Source organism: Equus caballus, chromosome 23 (genome assembly GCF_041296265.1).
Source record: "Equus caballus isolate H_3958 breed thoroughbred chromosome 23, TB-T2T, whole genome shotgun sequence".
Classification (NCBI taxonomy): domain Eukaryota; kingdom Metazoa; phylum Chordata; class Mammalia; order Perissodactyla; family Equidae; genus Equus; species Equus caballus.
Genome location: NC_091706.1, coordinates 9,765,962 through 9,783,738, shown reverse-complemented (window position 1 = coordinate 9,783,738; position 17,777 = coordinate 9,765,962). Strand labels below are relative to the sequence as shown.

Below are 17,777 nucleotides of genomic sequence, written 5' to 3'. Positions count from 1 at the left end.
TATTATTGCCATTTTGTTATTTATTGTGAAAGTGTCTTGCAATTGTTACTCTATTCCTCTCTTGCTGTTTTCCTTTCCATTTTGTTAATTCTTGTACTCATATTCTTTGATTCCTTTCCATTTTTCTGTTTTGTATGATCTATAGGTGCTTTTATGTGTGGTTACTGTGAGACTTACATAAAGTATCTTAACATTAGAATAGTATATTTTAGTGGTGACATCTTAACATCAACCACATCTACATTTTTTTTCACTCCTCACATTTTACAATAATTTTATGTTATTGATGTCATAATTTATATATATTTATGCTATCTCTATTGAGCAACTTTCACAGTTATAGTTATTCTTAAAATTTTTGTCTTTTAATGTTTACACTAAAATTAAGAGAAAGCTATACACTGTGATTAAAATGATTTATGCATTGTGATTTACTACTTTAGTAAAGTATTCTGCATTTGTATTCGTATGTAACTACATAAAATGTTTTATAATTTCATATGTGTTCATTTTGTTGTTTATTGTCTTTTCCTTTAAATGTGAAGGCCCTTTAGCGTTTGTTGTAAGTCAAGTCAGGTGGTGACAAACTCTCTCAGGTTTATTTGTGTAGAAATGCGTTTATATTATCTCTGTTTTAAAAAGATACTTTTTATGGATATGGAACTCTTCATTTGTGATTTTTTCATTCAGCATTTTGAATATATCATCTCACACTCTTCTGTTCTGCAAAGTTTCCACTGAGAAATGCAAGGAGGGGTAATTTAGGGCTCTGGTTTGGAGCATATTTGTTTCTGGGTGACCTACTTCCTTTTTTCTAAGTGACACTATTTTTCTTCTTTCTGTTCTTTGTCATCCTCTCCACCATTTATTTTTTTATTCTTCTTTTTCCCTGGTAGTTTTGGTCAGTTTGAAGAATCTAACAATTCTGAATCTTTGTATGTGGTTAACAAGCATGAGGCAGATTAATTTGCTATTCTTGTAGGCTGAACAGACAAATCAAAAGTTAAGTTTATTACATGTGGGATGTTTATGACTAACAAAATAAGGAAAACTTTAGAGAATAATACTTTCCAGGAGGCTAACAACTTACATCATTATTTTTTAAAATATTCCACCTGGCATGCAGGCAACATTTTTTCAGTGTTCTATGAGAATGCCACTATCTAAAAAGAATGGTCAGACTTGACACTAATTCAGAGAGTCTTCTAACAGATAATTTACAGATATTTCCATCTTTTTACACACAGATGCATCATTATAAAATAATCTAAAATAATTTTCTAATATATTTTTATATTTATTCTGACTATACTGTTTCCACATACAGTGAGAAAGGAACAGAAAAAAAGAACTTAGTTTTTTTGAGATTTGCTGCTAATGTAAGAAATAAATAGAATAAATATAATTGTTGAGATAAAATGATCATTTGAACTCAATAAATCTTGTATGACCACCACGTCTGTGAAAAGGCATCATGTGCAAAGCACTATAGGGATAGAGGAATGTATTTCCTGAGTTAAGGTTTATTACAGTTTCTAGAGATGGCAGAATGCAGAAAATTTAACACATCATTTTGATGTAAGGTAGTGTGACAAGATGAATCTTCACTAAGAGATTTGGATTCTAGAAAGTTAGAAATGATGTGCCTGGTTAGAAATTCTAGGAAGGGTTAATGGAGGTAGTGACCTACAGGTAACTTCTGGAGAATGGCGACTTTTCCATCTCCAAAGACAACTTTTAATAGAGTTTCTGTATCAGGATATAAGATTACTACTCCCTGTATGCTTCCAATATGATAGCATAAGAATATAATTTGCAATGTACACATTTCTGAGATTTAATTTAAAAGCTGACTACTTCTCAGAGAAAGCTCAGAAATTATGACAGTGAGGAGGCTAAAAACTGAAAGATAACTTGCCAATATGTGAGAGGGGAGTTACTAAAGACATTTTGGGTAAAAATCTTCCATTTTCATCAACATTTGTCCCTGTCCAATGTTCTTCCACATGTGATATTATCTACTTCCCTCTCCACAAGACTCCTGCTCGCTTTAGAAGATTTGAAAAGAGGAACAAATAAATATTAATTTCATGTAAGTTGGGGCAAACAGATATAGAAAACATAAGTAGTGAGTATGAGATTCATGATGAAATTTTGGTTCTCAATTAAAGCTGTTTCCAGGCCATCTCCTGAACAGATAAGCAGAAATTACTTGAGTCAGTACCCAGAGTGAGGAGTTCAGAAGAATAAATTACATTACTCTTTTCTTTGGACATTTAAGGGGTAAAGAATCTCAGGGCAACTTGCTAACATTCTCACAGAATATGGTAAATTCTGTGTAGAAATAAAGTAAGTATAGGGATTCTCCCAAAGATAGGAAGCTAGTGTAGCTCAACTAGGGAGGCATGGATGGTTGAACAGACAGTACCTAAGTGCTTCCCACTGTAGCATCTGCAATAAAACAGAAACACAGAAGGAGCCACCTAACGACTTATATTTCACCATCATCAATTCTCCACGTTTTCCCACCTGCTTTTTTTTAAATACTTCTTTGTCATGCACCCATTCCTAAACCAACACATTCTCTTATCCTTGTTTTGATAAATTTAGCCACTTCAAAGTTGGCTTATCTTGTTTGAAGAGTTGAGGTTACTACAGTAGTTACTGGAAGATATGCTAGGTTACTAATGCCATTTTGTCTTTGGATCGTTGTAACCTGTTGTATCAGATTCCATTGAGAACCTGATGAAAGGTGTTAACACACCTTTGAAAAACAATTTGACGTGATTATACATATATTACACATAAAAACAAGAATAAATATTGGGAATATATGAAAAATGGATCTTCTTGCACCCCTAAGGACTTAGGATTCATTAAAAAATGTTTTAATATGATCATTTTATGGGTATCAGAGTTTCAATGTCTTACATGCCACGTGGTACTCTTCAGAGTATGACATCCTCTACTCCAGTTGTACAATTATTCAAAAGTTATTTAAAATTGATCTCAGGGTTTTTTTTTTTCCTTTTCCTGGCTCTATAAATTGGAAGTGTATTTGTCTCTCTAACCTACACAGTAGACAGAAAGCCACAGCAAATTTATGTTGTGAATGTGTTTTGTAATCAGTATGGTGCAACAAGAATAAGGTAAGTATGATCATGTTCTAAGGGTAGTAGAAAACATTCAATTTAAAAGCTCTTACTGAGCACCCCCAAAGTACAAGGCATTGAGGTGGAACAATGTGGAATAAAATCCTGAGAGCACATCGTTTTCAATATTCTAACTCCAGGAAGGAACCTAAAATAAGCACATTCTTTTTTTGCGTTAAGGCAATAGTATCTACTATTGTAAGAAAAGCTATAAAGCAAGAGTTTAGAGAACAGGAGAATGTATTTTCCTTCTCACAGGCAATCACTGAAAGCCATTTAAAGGATGTTTCTCAGCATTTTGATCCTAAAGTTCACAGAAGGTTGAAGCAGCTAGAAATAGAAAGATCTTAGAGTGAGAAAGGAGAGGTCAAGAGGAGTTTGCATACTGTACAACTATATATTTTTTTATTTTTATTTAAGATTTTTCCTGAGGAAGATTTGCCCTCAGCTAACATCTTTGCCAATTTTCCTCTATATTATATGTGAGTTGCTGCTACACCTAGTTATTTTAAATCTTTGGCTAGTACATTACTTCTATTACAGAGATCACACCTGGTATATTTACTAACTTTAGTATAGCCCATTACATGGTGAACATACCCTGTTTATACACATAACTCAATAAATATTTGTTGATGTGAGAACTATATTGTCCTTTTCCTAGATCAGAGGGTATTATAAATTACACAATAGATTAAAATTCCTTTGTTTAACACAGGAGGAGTCTCCCTGATGTACGCTTGAGGCCACAGAGAATATTTCTCAGAGAAATTAATAAATATATGACTAAAGTAGTCTAAATTGTTTGGATCATGAAAGGATAGAATTGAGCGTTGCAGATGCAGATTTGGGTCTAGACTTTTAATGTCATCATGAAACTATTGATTAAATATTTGATAAAGATCCATGATTATTGTTAAACAAATTAAATATACTTATTATTTATAACTATATTATAAATAAATAAAGTAATTTATAATTATTATATATATTATTATACATAATAAATATAATTATGTATAAATATAAATTATAAATGAATAAAATATTATTAAAATATTATATGTCATTTTAAGTATATATGTCCAACTGTAAGAAAGAATTAAATTTATCCTGGAAAGAGACAGGTTAATAGAATTGATAAAATCCATACCAAAAACTACACTCTCTAGTGTGTGGCCAAAATCACTGACTGAATACAGCATGAGAGAATTTCACATCATCTTGCTTCCAATGCCTACCACAGTTTCAAATACAAATATTATAGGACACATCACTCATTTAAGTGAACAAAGGAAAGGATAAACTCATTGTAATGGTTATGATGCCAAGACACATTTCTCTTATAGTTTCAGATGTTTGTCCTGGATCACAAAGTCCAAAAAGACTTTTCTATTTTTTTATCATTGACACTCCAAAATGAATAACCTCATCAGGTCTTTTCCCAAGAGTTGTTTTTGATTTGGAGGAAGATGAGAGAAATTTCAAGTCTATTGAGAAGAAACTGTACTAAAAGAGGGAAAAAATATATAACTGTGATTGTGTGTTAGTTAGTCTATCACAGGCTGAGCATTTGTCAGCTCACAAGTTCCAAGACAATATATTGAAGTTTTGGGTGAGATTGGGGAGAGAAACAATAGGATAAGGAAGTCTTCCAGATTATATTTAAACATACTTTATTTCAGTTTATATTTTTACTTTCAACAGTGTCTCGTCCAATATCAACTTAGCAGGGAATAGCTGGAGAAAGACTTTGGTATTGGAAATAAGGGCGATGATAATATTTGTTTTCAAATTTGAAAAAAAAGAAATCTTCATTGAAAGAAGTGACACTTCAACATTTAATAACCGTTGACTTTGCTAAGACAGAAATAAAAAAAATAAATCAGTTACTGACGCTCTAATATCCCTCTTTCTAAAGCCACATCTCCCTGCCCTTTCTTCTTCTCTACTCCGTTTCATTGTTTCATGAAGGTGGGGTTTGGGTGGTTACAGTCAAGATTTGGTCCTAAACCACTTGCTTGGATACACCCAAACACACAACCACTCTAGGTCTATGATGCTTAAGCTAAAAACTTGAATTGTGACAACAAACTATTAAGTAATATCCCTTCTTTAATTTAGGAGTGTCACTTCAGGAGCTCTAAGGGGTGCTTTTCAGAAACTGATGAAAGATTAAAATTGGGGTATTTGATATATTAACAATTAGAGCATTCATTTCTATTAGTATTTTCCAAGAACTAATATCATAATAGTGCTTAAAGTTTGCAGTAGATTATTCAAAGACTATAAGTGTTTCCTGTTTCTCCTTTCAAGTGGAATATCTGGAATATAATGTGTAGAGAAGTGGAGAATCTTATGTATTTCTAGCAAATATATTATTTGTATAAATGTTTGTAACAATGTTGTAAAGGACTATATAAAGAACACATTCTTTATCTTGTTGGGAGTGATATGTGCATCGTTTATTATTATTCTTGAACCTACAAGGGCAGTCATGTATATCCTAAATGCCAAGTGATGCACCATGCAAAACATGGGCTCCAAGACTGACTAAAATAGGAAACTGAAGGGTCCGGCCCAGTGGCACAGCAGTTAAGTGCACACGTTCCGTTATGGCGGCCTGGCATTTGCCTGTTTGGATCATGGGTGCAGACATGGCACCACTTGGCAAGCCATGCTGTGGTAGGCATTCCACATGTTAAGTAGAGGAATATGGGCACAAATGTTAGCTCAAGGCCAGTCTTCCTCAGCAGAAAGAGGAGGACTGGCAGCAGTTAAAAAAAAGAGAGAGAAAACTGAAGAAAATAATTAAATGAGGGTTAGCTCTTAATTTTGTATGTATTAAATTGGCAAAATTAGTCAACATAATGTCAAAGCTAAAAAAGGGTTGTATTTCAAGAGTACTGTAGGAAAATTATCACATCCACAAGTTTATTTGAGACTCAATGTGCCCACTGAACTGGTCATTAAAAATTTAGGAACAAAGTATGGAAGTGACAGTGAGAACTCTGTCAGAATGTACTTCATGAAGAGTATTTGATTTTGTTTAAAATATTCCATGATTTCCCATAGTACCAAGAATTAACTTGCTTTAACTATCCCATAATATCTCATGGCACAACTTACATTAATTCCTTTATTTTTTTCACACAATTTAGTTCACATTCATCCCTTCTTCTCATTCATGAAATCATTCAGCTGAACAATAATGTGATTGAGTTCATTCTGCTTGGGTAAACTAAGGATCCTGTAAGGAAGATAACAGTTTGTCAATTTCTTGATTTTCTATTTGGGTACATTGTTAGATGACTTGCTGATTATTAGACCAGCTAGGAACATGGAAGTCCAATGTACTTCTTCCTTTTCCACTTATCCTTATCTGGCACCTGCTTCTCTACGTCCATATCCTCTAGAATGATTGTGGCTGACCTTTTAAAGAAGACCACTATCTCTTTCAGTGAGTTCATGATTCATGTCTTTTTAATGTATTACTTTGGTAGCCTAGAGATATTTATCCTAATTCTCATGGATTTTTACCACTCTGTAGCCACCTGTAAGTCACTGTGCTACACAACTAAGATGAGTTATCAAGTCTGTGGTTCACTAGTGGCTGTGGCCTGGGTGGGGTCCTGTGTACATTCTTCAGCTCAGATTTTTCTGACCTTGAGTTTACCTTTTTGTGGCCCCAATGTGATTGATCACTATTTCTGTGACTTGCAGCCTTTGTTGAAACTTACCTGTACAGACACCTACGTGGTAAATCTACTCTTAGTGTCCAATAGTGAGGCCATCTGTATAGTGACTTTTGTCATGGTGATGTTCTCCTGTGTTATCATCTTGTGTTCTATGAGAAACCACAGTGCTGAAGGAATAAGAAAAGTCTTCTGCAACTGTAACTCCCACATCATAGTGGTCATCGTGTTCTTTGGTCCTTATATATTTATATAAACATATGCTGCAACCACCTTCCACATGGACATGATGACACCTGTCAATTGGAAAACCTTTGTTCAACCTTCTGATTTGTACACTGAGAAATGGAGAAGTGAAAAATGCAATGAGAAAGTTGTGGAACAAGAAGATAGTCTCAGATGCCAAAAGAAGAATGGGAGTTTTAAATTTTTCTTAATAGTTTGGATTGGCCTAAAAGTTCATAGAGAATATGATATTCTTATTGTGTAGTTTTACAATCCTAATTTGAGGCATGAGAACTACTTCCTTCAGGAAAATAAAGAATGTGAACCCATAAGCTGGTTAGTATCGAGTCAAATTTATGAAGGGGAAGTGACAGCACCAGGTATAGTCTGGTACGGAAGGCCCATTGCCTTAGTGGTTCACTGTTGTTTCTCTGACTTTTGCCTTCCTAGTGTCACCTATGATTTTTATCTAGTGTTTTAGCTGTTCTTCATAATGGCGAGTACTGATGCTTTCTGCTTCTAGATTAACCTCCTCCCCATGCTTATCTCTACAGCCTGGTTACTTATACCTCTTCCAAAGGGTTTCATTTATTAGACACTTCTGTCTCGATGCATTTGATCATCAACCTTCAACTTAATTGTTCTTCCTGATTCAGCAGAAAGTATCAGATTCAAATAACTGTAAAAAGTCCATGTAGCAAGGAACAAGATAAAATCTAGTAATCCTCTTTCCAATTCTTGAGCGTTTACTGCAAATTCTAAGCTTGTGTTTACTTAGATCTTTCTCGAACTGTGAGAATACGCACCGTCCTGAGGTACATCTTGGATGTTAGGAAGGCTGTGACTGTTGGTTTTGTATGCAGAATAGCATTCTTTTGGTAAAATCTACTTTATACTCCCAACTTGATTCTTTCTTCGGGGCAGGGGGTGGTATTAAGTTTTCCTTTGAATCATGCGAATTAATTGTAGCATAGCTGGCCCAAATTAAGGGTGATATATTAATGTGGTCTACAAGTAGAGAGAGTAATCAATTGATGTTACTGAATTTTAAAATATTAATAGAAAAAAACAATGAATGAGATAACCTTAAGAAGGATATTTATGTTTCAAAATGGCAATACTTACATGAGAGTTATGAATTATAAATTTCCTTTCTGAAAAAGGCAAAATTGTGGGAACTGTAAAAACCAGTCATTGTTAGGGATTCAATGAGAGAGGAGAAGAGAAGAATAGATGGAGCACAAGTCATTTTTAGTGAAGGAGAACAAATATTTATGATACTGGAATGATGGAGACATGACATATTGCATAACCCAAACCCCATAAAACTATACAATACAAAGTGTAAGCCCTAATGTAAACTATGAACTTTAGTACAAGTGTAACAATATTGGTTTACCAATGTAACAAATGTACCAAACTGATGCCATGTGTCAGCAAATGGGGAAACTGAGGGGGACAGCGAAGATATGTGGGAACTCTGTACTTTTTGTGAAACTTTTCTGTAAGCCTAAAACTGCACTAAAAAAAACAAGTCTATTTTAAAAAGTTACATTCACAAGGGAAAATTTGACATATCACCATGATTTAAAATATTTTATTTGAATTATTTATACTAATTTATTATGTAATAGAAGTATATATTATTAAGCCACATACTTTTATCCCCAATTTTTTTAGTTTACTCTTCTATGCTATATAAATAGCATTAATGAATATATATAAGATTGTGTTTTCTGTATGAAAACAATCCTTAATTGAGATATTATTATATAATTTCAAGCATTAACTTAAATGATGTTACTGATCATGGATAATTTGCATATATATGCATATATTTGCATGTGTGTATATATACCATATCTTCTATATCCATTCAACCACTTAGGTTGTTTCCATATCTTGGCTACTGTAAACAATGCTGCAACGAACATGCAGGTGCATATATCTTTTTGAATTAGCATTTTTGCTTTTTTGGGATAAATATCAAGAAGTGGAATTGCTGGATCATATGGTAGTTCTACTTTTAATGTTTTGAGGAAGCTCTACACTGTTAAAAATTTTTTTAAAAAATCTAACTATATGCTATCTACAGGAGACTATTTTAAATTTAAGGACACAGACTGAAAATGAAATGATAGAGTAAGATATTCCACGTAATTGGTAACCAGTAGAGGGCAGGATGACTAACTATTATTGAATATAAAATAGGCAAAAGAGACAAAGAAAGTCATTACAAATGACAAAGAGTCATTTCCATAGGAAATTCTAACAAACATAAATATATATACATCCAAAATCAGAGCATCAAAATACCTAAAGTGAATATTGATGGATCTGAAGGGATAAATACACAAATACAATAACAATAGAAGATGTTAATATCCCACTTACAAAAATGGACAGAACATTTAAACAGAAAATCATAACGAAAGAACAGACTAGAACAACACTATTGGTGAGATGTACCTAACAGATACATCCAGAATATTCCACCAACACTAGCAATACACGTATTCTTTTAAAGATCACACGGAATTTTCTTCAGGATAGACCATATGTTAGGGCATGAAATAAGTCTTAACAAACTTAAGAATATTGGAATCATTCCAGATACCTTTTCTGAGCACAGTGGAGTGAAACAAAGAAATCAATAACAAGAGAAAATAGAAAAATTCACAAATTCATTGAAATTAAAATAAAACACGCTTGAATAACCATTGAGCAAAAGAGGAAATCAAAGGGAAATTGGAAAATATCTAAGACAAACTAAAATGAAAACATAACATACCAGGAATTATAGGATGTCCCAAAAGTATTGGTAAGAGGGAAGTTTATGGTGATTAACACCTAATTATTTTTCTTATTTTTTATTTGTGTATGTACATCATAATATATTTTGAATTCTGTGTAGATTACATCATGTTCACCACCCAAAAACTAATTATATTCCAGCCCCTCAAATGTGAGCCTAATTACCCCTTTTGCCCTCCCCCGCTTCCCCGATGGTAAGCACCAATCCAATCTCCAATGCTATGTGTTTGTTTGTCGTTTTTATCTTCTATTTATGAGTGGGATCATGTAGAATTTGACTTTCTCTCTCTGACATATTTCACTCAGCATAATACCCTCAAGGTCCATCCACGTTGTCACAAATGGCGAATATCGTCATTTCTTATGGCTCATTAAAGTCAATAAATTTTTATTTAGGGAATTTTACATATAATTCCTTCCACTGCCCATCAAACTTACTTTAGTTCCACCAAAATTTGAGTCAAGATTCATCTACGCAACAGCCCTTTTACAAAGACCCTATGCTTTTTTTTTTTTAGATGAAGTATATCTGATTTATAATGTGGTGTACATTTAAGGTGCATATGTTAAGTTGGTACATTTATATATTATAATATGATTCCTTTAGAAAAGAAAGAATTAAAAAGATGCATTGAGAACAGTGTTATATCAGTGAATGGAAGTTTTACCATTCTGTAATGAATGTAGAGAAGTCTTTAAGAACACTTGTAATAAACATTTCTAAGAATGGTAAAAAAGATAAAAATAAATAAATATAACCCATGTTTAATCCACAGTTGTCATGTTAGTCAGCCCACAATTTTTTAGTTGAGTTTATTTTATCTGCACTTGAATATGGGTATATTGATGACACACTTCAAAAATGTCCCACCTAGAAACTTTGGGAATTAATTTCTTCAAGAAATTTACTTTAGGGTCTTCTAAATATGAATTAAGTTCAAATCATATTAACTTCTAAGCTTCCACACCAAAGAATAGTACAGATATTTAAGATACTGTCAATACCTAAGATTTAAAAAAGTCAACTATTGGGTCTTTTATAATTTTAGGAACTCTGTATTGTAGTTCTTTCCCACAGATCTAACAAATAGTTCTGTGAGTAAAGCAAACCGCATAGTTACTTGACAAGGCATTTCCAATAATGTGAGTCTACGGAAAAAGCCCCATTGGATAGACCTCAATTCAAGATTTATATTTTCCATTCTGCGTTAACATCTCCCATAATGAAGTGCTCCCATGGTTCACACTTGTACTTAGCAACAAAGTCCTGCAATTTTCTCATGCATTTCATTTTATCCTAGAGCAAGAATGCACATTCTTGCTTAGACTTTCTTGCAGCTTTCCCCTGGTTAGCTGGTTGGAAGCAATAAGGGGTGTAGGAGGAAGCCCACGAGGAAAGCAAATACCATTGCATGACAACTTCTTCAAATAAGGTAATGGCATGGTGTCTAGGCTAAGGAAGCCTGTTCTTTCCTCTCTTTGAAGGGAGAGGAAGCTACTTATGATAATCAGGAGGATGCAAGATAATTGTTTTCACCCTGCCCTGCACAATTATGTCTGTCTAGATCTCAGAATCCCACACTTTTCTTATCAGAATACTGACTTCAACAAAAAATTCCTAGGTAGGTTGCATATTCAGTCATCTTTACAGTTCTGTCATCTTTATTATAAAATCCTGGACAAAAATTAGACCATAATCTCTATGGGCAGGAGACATGGCAACAGTGGGCATGGAAGCTCTGTGTTAAAAGTATGTCCATAAGACATATTAGATAGAGTGTATCTCGGGAGGCACCTAAATTGGGTCCAATATACACCCCTTTTCATAATTACTTTGTCTTGAAATATAAGACATCAACTAAAACTGTGCCAACTGGAATTGACTATTTTGCAAAGCTTACAAGAGCAGAATCAAACTCCAGCAGCTGTGATCAATAATAAATGCTTGAGATGAAGTAACCTTGAAATTCATAGAATCTGAAAAAAAGTGATGTATATATGTCACTAGAATTTATTGTGGAATTCACAGTTTTACATTCCCACATGGAGAAATAGATGATCATTTTCTCAAGCTAAAGACATTCTAAAGTTCCTGGTACAATAAAATTAATATAAAACTAGTAATCTTAATATAATTAAGTAATTTATAAATATAGAAGTTCCAAATAAACAAAAATACTCATTGAATTTTCTCTATGGATAAAAAATACAAATAAAAATAGAAATTGAAATCAGAAGATTCTTACTGTTCATACAATTAGTCTGTGGTGTTGATGGATGGTGACAAATGGTGATATCCATCTCCATTGCATAAACATAGTTTTCATTCAAATATCACAGTCTCATTCAAATTACTCTCTTTTCTCGATTATATTAAATCTAACTAAAATAATTCATATCAGTGATGTAACTCTTCTGCTCCAAATCCTAAAAATCCTCCTCTGGTTACAATATTCTATCTTTAATCAATTCTCATTTTCAAGTTCCCTACTATCAATTGCATATACTCTTGTAGGCCATATAAATATATCCATATTAATTTGAGCCATCTATGCCATAATCATTAGAACGTGATCTTATGAACAAATTATTATAATTGGGATGACTCAAGAGAAAACTTAAAATTCCCCAAAATTAGAATGTAACATTTTAGGAGCAAAAAGTAATTTTTACAAACAGAGTAATATTGAGTATAGCCTAAATAATCAGAACCTTCCTAAGATAAAAAAGACTCCTTCAGAAGGGTGAATGTTCTCACAGTGTTCTGTCACTCTTCTAGAAGGATCTTAGTAAACATATGATAATAATTCAAAGTGTAACCACAGGACATAGAAGAGAGATTATCTACATTGCGTGTCTTGTCCTTTACAACATGAAGCTTCTATAATTATTTAAATCTGGTGCTTTCTTTCTGTCAGGAAGAACAACCCAGTTGAAGGTTCATGATCAGACATTATGATCCCACAGTATTTAATAAATGAACAGTTTGGAGGAAACCTTGCCAGGCTGTGGATATAAGCATACAGAAGTGTAAGTATAAATAGAGAACACAAAGAATCAATATGAGGAAGGGCAGAGATAATGCAAGATCAAAACACAGTGCTATTAGGCAGGCAAGAGAGGCAGAGTAAAGCATGTGTCTTACATGACTGTTTCTACCTGGGGCTGTCTCTTTTTCTACAGAAAATTGACTCAATGCTAATCAGCATATGTGTTCATATTGCCTATCTTCTTGAATAAACTAATTCTTATGCCCCACTTTAGGATTATGTTAACTCTGCAATAAGAGGATAATATTCTCTATGGACTTTTTTGATCAATCCTAATGATAAAGAAAATTTGAAACTTCTATTCATCATTTGTCACCTGAGATCAACTTCACGTTCCATATTTTCCTCATGGCATTTTTCACTTCTGCATTTCTCAGTGTATAAATCACAGGATTGAACAAAGGTGTTCCAATTGTATAAAACACAGCTATCATGTTGTCCATGGAGAAGGTGGTTGCAGACCATGTGTATATAAATATGCAAGGACAGAAGAACAAGGTGACCACGATGACGTGAAAAATGCAGGTTGAGAGGGCTTTTTTCCTACCTTCAGCACTGTGGTTTCTCAGAGGACGCAAGACGATAACATAGGAGAACATCACCATGACAAAACTCACTGTACAAATGCCCCACTGTTGGACACCAAGAGTAGATTGACCACGTAGGTGTCTGCACAGGTAAGTTCAACAAAGGCTGCAAGTCACAGAAATAGTGATCAATCACATTGGGACCACAGAAGGGTAAACTCAAGGCCAGAAAAGTCTAGTTGAAGAATGTACACAAGACCCCACCCAGGCTACAGTCACCAATGCACCACAGACTTGATGGCTCATGATGATTGTGTAGCGTAGGGGCTTATAGATGGCCACATAGTGGTCAACAGCCATGATAATTAGGATAAAGATCTCCAGGCAGCCAAAGAAATGTGATGAAATGACTTGGATCATGCAGTCATTGAAAGAGATAGTGGTCTTCTTCAAAAGGGCATCCACAACCATTCTAGGGCCTATGGATGTAGAGAGAAAGGTATCAGATAAAGATAAGTGGAAAAGGAAGAAGTACACTGGACTTCCAAGTGCCTGGCTGGTCTTGATGGTAGCGATAATCAGAAAGTTACCCAGCAAAGTCCCCAAATAGATAAGTAAGAAAGTGACAAAGACTATTTTCTTCCTAACAGGTTCCTGGGTTAACCCAAGCAGAATGAACTCAGTCACATTATTATTCAGCTGCATGATTTCTTGAATGAGAAGAAGGAGTGTGACATGGTTCATCTGCAAAATATAAGGGAATTAATTCAGGGTTGTATGTGTAACATATAGTGTTATATATGATGCTATGGATATTTTAAGAAAAATAAATGTTCCTTATCATGGGCATTTTAGCTGTTGCTTCTTAGTAACTCACCTCAACACTTTGTTCCACAGTTTGCAATGAGGCTTCATTTTATTATTAAATTAATTATTTTTTGATATTTAATAAATTGACATCCATGTTTAGATGGTGTATCACTTGGGATTTTGGATATATCTGACTACTTTTGGAAGTTCATAATATAAATGGAAAATTATACCCCAGCCCCAACCCATAAAGAATATCTTCTTTACACATATATTTATCATTGTATATTTGTTACACATAATTCTACAAATGTCTATTTTTTAATATATATTATGTGTCCCTTCACTGTATGCTAATTTCCAGATATTAGAGCTTGAAACAAGAAAGAGGAAGTACTTATATCCTCTAAATAATATGATGTTACCTTGTGGTGCTCTTCTGATATTTAGCATTTGATGTATACTAATGTAGAGAAGTGAATATTCCTTAATAGTTGGCAATATCTCAAATGTCCTTATTTCTACCTTTTCCTTTTTCCCATTTCTGAAAGACATCCCTTAGAGGACCCAAAGTCCCTAAGGTTGCATAAAAATGAAAGAGGGGTGTTATAACTCAACAGTTCTTGTTTTCATAATTCAACTTTTTAACTTAAACATTTTACATCTGAAGTGATTTTGGGAGGACACCATGCAGTTCATGTAGGATCAGATGATGGTTGTAATCTCCAGTAGAGTTTGTATTATCCAAGCACCTGAAAACTCCTTTGTTCTTGTAACAAACCAGAGATTCAGAGGAGGGAAGGAGATATAATTTTAGACAACAAGAGTAGTGGACAGTCAGTAACTGACTTCATTCAATTTATTTCTGTCCTGGCTAAGTCAGTGATGATTTAACTTTGAAATTTAATTTATTTCAATGAATATTTCTCTTTTTTCAAACTTAGAAAGGAATGCTATCACTGGCTTCACTTCTAAGAAAAAAACTTTTTATCTACATCTTTCTTTTCAAGATAATTTTGAAAGGGACTATATGCAAGTAAAAAATTTGGAAGGCTTACATATCTCATTGTGTTCCTCTTCAATCCTTCAATACACTGTCTTAAAAGTTGTAAGTGGCCAAAGCACAGACTATGATAGAGTAAACAGATGCAAATTTCCCTTGTACATCTTTTCCTCTTGCTTGGTAAGCTTTCTTCTCCTGAGCCCACTTGAAATATACCTTATGTTCCTCCAAATCAAAAACTACTCTCAGGAAAGTGTCTGATGAAGCAATTTATATTAGGATACCAGATTTTTAAAAAACTCTGTTTGCACTATGAAACTTTTGACAAAGATCTTCAACTATGAGGAAACTGATCCTTAGTATCTTAATCAAAACAATAAGCTTGTTCTTTCCTTCTTAATTTGAAAGAGTGATCCATCATGAAATATTTGTACTTGAAATTAAGTCCCATAATTGTGGCCACTCATTTGAGTGTATGACTGTTGATTTGTGCTATCAACCCCATTAGAATGTTCATTTCTAGATCAAGTTTATTTTATTTTACTGTTTTGCTAAGTAATATTTGCCCTGAGCTAACATCTGTTGCCAATGGTAGAGATATATTTTTTCATTTGAGGAAGATTGACCTTGAGCTAACATGTGTGCCAGTGTTCCTCTATTTTTGTATATGCAATGCTTCCACAGCATGGCTGATGAGTAGAATAGGTCCATGTCCAGGATCCAAACCCACAAACCTGGGCCACTGAAGTGGAGTATGTGGAACTTTAACCACTTGGTCATGGGGCTGGCCATAGGAACAAGTTTATTTATACATCTGGACATATATTGTTTAAGATAACTTAAGAATTATAGATACATATATTTTCATTAACTTATTAATAATTATGAGTTCTCATAAATATTTAGTCAGCAGTTCAATCAATAGTCTCCTTCCTTCTTAGAATGTCACTTCATTTCTAACTACTTCAACTGTCCCAAAACTGCAGGACCCAACTGCTAAGAAACCTTCTCTGGTGGCCTTCAGTGACTGCTTTATGATGAAAGAAATTCTCTCTCCTGTTCCCTAAGGGCTTCTTTGACAGCTTTTCTTATAATATTACATAATATTAGTTAAATTCACTTATATGTGCTCTCTCTTTAGCTTCCTTTTTGGAATAAAAATCTTTGAAAATTATGTATTCTCAGATTTTATTCTCCACAGTTCAAAACTCAATGCCTTGTACAATGTAGGTGCTGAGTAAATGTTTTTAAATTGAACCTTCTCAATTACTTCTTAATATATTTATCTGATTGGTTTAGTGCTATTCTGGTTACAAAATGCATTCACATCATTAATCCTCTGTGGCCTTCTATTATGCATGGTAGACAGACAAACATACTCCCAATTATAAATTCAGAAAAAACTGAGATGAATTTTAAATAACTTAATAAATCATCTCCACAATCTGGAGTAGAAGATGGTGTAGTCTGAACAGCACCACATGGCCATGCACGATTTGAAACCCTGACACCCACAAAAATGATCATCTTAGCATTTAACTATTTTTTATCATGAATCCTTGGCCCTTAAAGAATACGAGGAAAGCCTTGACATTTTTCATATCCTCCTAAAATTGGTTATGTTTTTGTTCATGTCTTTGTGGGTGATCATATGTAGAACTTTTCCAGAGGTGTGTTAACACCTTTCATCAGGTTCTCAAAGGAATCTGACACAAAAAATGGGTAACAATGATCTGAAGACAACACTAATAAAATAGCACAACTTAATAACTATTGTACTTACCTGAAACAAGTTTAGCTAACCTTAGCATGGCTAAATTTGTCAAAACAATAATAAACAAACAATGTGTTGGATGGGGAGGTAACAGAAAAGAGCTGAAAGAAAAGCAGAGAGATAAAGGTGGAAAATAGATGAGGGTGGAATAGAGTGTTAGTTGGATCTTTCTAACCTATCCTATCTGTTTTATTGCAGCGACCACAGTAAGAATCTTTACTCTCCTTAACAATTCTCTCTTAAACTACTCAACCCTCCCTGATTTGTTTACACTAGAATTCTATCTTTGGGAGAATCTCATTTTATGTACACATAAAATTTACCATTTCCTGCGGGAAGGTTAACAGGTTGACCCAAGATTCTTTATCCCTCAAAAGCCCAAATTAAAGAATGATAAAAACCTCCCCTCCCACACATATGGGACATTACCTTTCTTCTTCATTACATAGTTTTTAGCCTGCACATTGTCATTTCTGAATTTTTCATGAGTAGTGGTTATTCAGTTTTTCAAACTAAATCTGAGATGCATGTAAAGTGCAAATTCTATTCTTATGATATCATTTTAGAAACACGCAGAGATTAGTAATTCTATACTGTAACAAACAACATTATATTTAAAGCTGTCACTTGGAGATGACATTCTGCAGAAGCTATGTGAATGTCACTACCTCTATTAACCTTTTCTCTAAGCTCTAATCAGGCATAATCTTTTCTAACTTTTAATGCC

General features: G+C 33.8%; 1 non-coding gene and 2 pseudogenes across 1 annotated transcript; 1 reads left to right on the top strand and 2 right to left on the bottom strand.

Moving 5' to 3' along the window:
* OR4C278P (olfactory receptor family 4 subfamily C member 278, pseudogene) lies at window positions 6,357-7,251 on the top strand (annotated as a pseudogene).
* LOC111771835 (small nucleolar RNA SNORA18) lies at window positions 10,939-11,068 on the bottom strand. Its single transcript, XR_002805743.2, has one exon. It is a non-coding gene; the product is annotated as a small nucleolar RNA SNORA18 (small nucleolar RNA).
* On the bottom strand, window positions 13,242-14,168 carry OR4C267P (olfactory receptor family 4 subfamily C member 267, pseudogene; annotated as a pseudogene).